This window comes from Egretta garzetta, unplaced genomic scaffold (assembly GCF_000687185.1).
Source record: "Egretta garzetta isolate BGI_Z169 unplaced genomic scaffold, ASM68718v1 scaffold299, whole genome shotgun sequence".
NCBI classification, from domain to species: Eukaryota; Metazoa; Chordata; class Aves; order Pelecaniformes; family Ardeidae; genus Egretta; species Egretta garzetta.
Window position 1 is genome coordinate 846,900 of NW_009260696.1, and position 4,558 is coordinate 851,457.

Consider the following 4,558-nt stretch of genomic DNA (forward strand, 5'->3'; position numbering starts at 1 on the left):
ATGAGGTTGACACTGTCCTGCGACCAACTACTCAAGTACAGCTCGATCCCAACTCTGAAGAAACAGCCTGTGTGTCACTGTCATCCCCTCCTAACTGCTTACCAAGTTCATTTGCGTGTAAACCCAAGGAAATCCATAGACAAGTCAATTTAAAGAGTAACTAGAGTTCACATAATGGGAAGACATATTCCCCCTTAACCTGTAGGCTATTGGAAGAAACATGTTGGCATTATAAATGACAAGATAATTTGGTCACTTAAAGTATAGCTCCCAAATAAATTCAGGAATATTCTTTTCCCACTTCCCAGAGTTTGTATCTGTACTCAACTGAAACTCACAGGTTGTAAGTAAGTTTTCTTGTTTTGTTTTTCAGTGACACAACTTACATCTCCCTTACAGTCAGAGAGCACAACATAAGCCCATTCAAGGTATACAAGTACCTGCAACGACGAAGCAGCAGCAGTCTAGGTTTAGTATTGGTTGCAAAAGTCCAAAGTTCTTCTTAAAATAGACTTCAGCACAGGCTACTCATTTTGCCCACTGTACTGTCATTCGCATTCGAGATGTTGAGGAGAAATGCTCTTGGGTATGCCCACGTGTACTGCAACTGCACTCAGGAGTCCCAACAACACATCCTCAGGGAGCTTTGACGTTCAAAATCTTTGGTTGTTTTTTCCCCACCCAGAGCCCACAAATGAAGTTACACATCATTTCCTGAGTAGTCCTTCGCTCCGCAATTCCAGGCTTTTCAACTCCTTAGTCAATCATCACAATTCAGGCCACAGACAAGAAGAAAGCACCCACAGATGTATTGAAACCTTGAGCTGGCCTTCCCATTTTCAACACAGAAACTAACGTTACACAAAACCTCAACAGATTATACTTCAGGCTTTTAAAAGCCGAATTTTTTCTCTTGATTGAAATCTCCCAAACAAGCTGGTGCAAGTACCACTCTGGTGCTTGTAGATTACTTTTAACTATTTTCTTATGCAGCTAAACCAGGTTTTTTCAAGCAGCATGACAGTCTCATACTTGAAACAAAAAACCCATTTAGACAAGGAACATCAGAGCCACAATTCATTAACTGTTATCAAAGGAAGCGAGTAGCAAGGCCAATCCATCTGTTTTGGAAGGTATCAAAAGATTACTCCCTCAGCTACAGTCAGAAGGTATCAAACACTCATGTAACCCCATCAGCCATTTCTTAGATTTGAAACTTAAGGTACACAAAAGTTTTCCAAGTTCTTCTGTATATCCAAGAGGCGCCTTAAAATTCATGCTGCAGTAGCTAGCCCTGTCCTATCCACTTTCCTTTTCCAGGTGGGTGTGCTAAAGTCATGAAGCCTGTGTACTCATACCAGAACATTAACACTACTGCTTTTCACTTCAATCATCAAAAAGTTCCAAAAAGTTACTTTGAAACTTAGCCTCGATTAACAAGCAAAACCCTAGTTAACCGATGACTATTTACCTTAAACCAAAGCAAAACTAATGTATTTGAAGACGGGCCCACAAATGCCAGAAAAAGCTAGCAAGGCCCTGAACCATCACCTGTACTAAATGGAAAAGTAAATTCTGTATCACAGATTTATTTCGTTCCAGCATTTTGTTTCTAACTAGGGTTTCCCAAAGTGGTAGATGAGCAACGGAGAGAACATGGTAAGCAAAGAACTCAGCATGAAGAAGCTATCAGAAAAGAGTGAAATTAAAAACTCAAAGTGGAAGCTGACACTAACATCAATTCATACTTAGCACCGTTATTTTCTAAGGGGTTTCAGGTTCTGTTCTCTGAATCAGTTCCTTCATCCTCCATAAGCTGCATAGACTGCCTAAATACTAGCGCAATCAGCACTGCAGAAATATCAAGCAGTACTGAGAGAGCAGTAACCCTCCTCCTTCAGAGGGAAGTTTAGTCATGGTTGGAAAATGAAAATTGACCATTTAATCCCAGAGATTTACACTGCATTTCTAACTCAGATCTCAGTGTTGTAGAAGCTTAACAGAACCATTGTTTGACCGTGCTGAGAACTCTGTGGAAAAAGGGGCTAAGGTTGCTGCAGCTGTACTTCACAACGTCAAACACATTTATATGCTATTTGATAGGACCATTTTCATTTCACATTGTCCACGTATCGTATTATAAAAATTCATGTTGTATCTTTTCTTGTAAGTTAAATGCATGGTGATCTCCACTCCATTTAGTCTTAATGGATGACCATTCTAGTCTGAAATTCCTGAAAAAATAAAAAGAACCTGTCGTCTAAACTTATTATTATAGGAAGAATAGTAATCAGGTTCACTTGGCAATTTACATCACCAAAGAAGCAAAATAAGCTTACTTGAAACATTTTACGGTCTTCCCCCAAACAAAGTTTAATACAAGAAAGTATTACACAATTACCCTAAAATAAATGCACTGACAACATCACTCTGTTTTGAAAGCCCTGTAATTCTGTCTTGGTATTTGATTTCTTCCTCATGATTATGGCAGAGTATCAAGGTGTTATCAGGTTTCTTTCAGATGAGCAAAACAGAAAACAGAACATCTACTGCCTTCTCCCCACACTCCAGTCTCAGACCTCCTTTCCACCAGAAAACTCATTTAGTTCCCTTCATTTGCTCTCCCCCCTTCTCCCTACTCTTTCCATAGCGACCACTCCCCAAAACCTATGGATGAAGAGTAAACTGTTTTCTTACACGCAAGAGCCATCTCTGTCATCTGGAGAAATGAGAGAAGGAAGAGTCAGGCAGATGTGGTCCACATACCTAGAAGGGTAGCCTAACCTAATGCTCCCAAATCACAGTCTGCAAGGCCAAAGGGCAATCTGTTGAACTATATTAATTCACTTTAAAAATACTTCAAAATTTTAGTTTGATCATTAGGAGGCTTAAAAAGGTGTTTAGCTGACAACAGTCCAAGAAGTGTTGTTAACTACCGGTCCTGAAATCAGAACACCTGACTGCTACCTTGAGGACCTGGATTCTACTCCAAGTTCTGCAAATTTGCCCAAAGCCATCCAGCAGACAAGTGTGTCAAGTGCAGAACTCTGTCTCCCCTACCACACAATAGAGACCGTTACTTTCCTTTCCAAAACACACTAAATTCTACTGCTGAAAGCTCTATACCTTCTGCATACATAAAACATTACAATATTTTACCATAGCTAGAATTGCTTAGACAACTTAAAGAGGAAAGAATCTCAGATTTTTTTCCGTTTTCAGAAATCGCTTCCTTAAAAGCCTCTGCTATTACTCTAAATCAGTACTGTAACAAATAAATCACTGACGGTACCAAAATAAGCTCTAAAACAAGGCTTCTCATTCTAGATATACAGATAAGAACTCGTAACGCTCTCTTTGCTTACATAACTTCAGTGAAAGAGAAGCTTCTGAGCTTCAACTTTCCTACAGTTAATGGGCTCCTGCAATACAGGTACATGCTCCTGAAAAATGGACTAAAAAAAGGAAAAGAAAACTAGTCAACAATTTTCCTGTTCACTAGCAGAAGCGAAAGCCCTTCGTGGAATAGCAGTATTCTTAAAAACAAGTCATTGAGTGTGCGTACTCAAGTGCATATGAAGCTCATATTCCAAACAAATCTGAAAATTCAGAACTCGCTACCCTTAACTTGCACAGTTCCCTTTCCTTTAGTTTTCTATAAAATCTCACAGAGCCTCAAAAATCCATGCCCACATACGAATAGAGACAGTCCTACAGAAGAACACAGGCAGGAAAGTAGCAGTTCTTTTAGAGAGAGAGATTATGAAGATGAAGAGAGATACATTCTCAAGTGAGCTTTTTATGCATCTTCAGGGATTTTCTGAAATAGAAGCACTTCTCCTACCTGCACAGGCCATCAAAGTTTGGGGTTTTTTTTTTTCCCTGAAAGAAACGTCGCTAAAGAAATACGCTGCCAGCACTATAAAGCCTGCACACACATTGAACAAAAACTTTTTTGCAAAGGTACCAAAACAAAGTTATTTCCATTTCAGAGCTATGCTTGATAACTTCCCATGCTACCCAACTCTAGGGCCTACGCTCCCCCATTTCTAAAGATGTACCAACAGCCACAACATCTATATGGGGACCCATTTCTTGTCCCATCTTGAGGTACATAAACTCAGGGCAGTTTGAGCAGAGTCACAGAAATTCCTCCTCATTTCTTCAAATTCTGAGGCTTCTCTACTTCTGACTTAGAGGATGCTCTCATAATGTTTTTTCCAGAGCACAGGCCACACCTATATCCTCTTTCCTCTGCCTTTCCACAAAGCTTCTCTCAATCCTCTTTGCAGGGAAGTTTCCTTTGAGCCTCTTTTCGAAGAGGCCTTCTGACGGATGACGCTGGAAGCCCACAGGGCCTCGCCTCCCGCAGCCCGCCCGGCCGCCGCACAAAAGGTACGCGCCTTCCCCACACCTGCACCGCAGAAGCCCCCTTCCCCGACGAGCGGGCGCACCCGAGAGGTGCGGGGGGGCAACCCCGGGGGAGCAGCCGCCGCCCCGGCCCAGCCCACATCCTTTTCCGACGGCGATTCTGGGAACGGCCCGAACTCCCCAAACT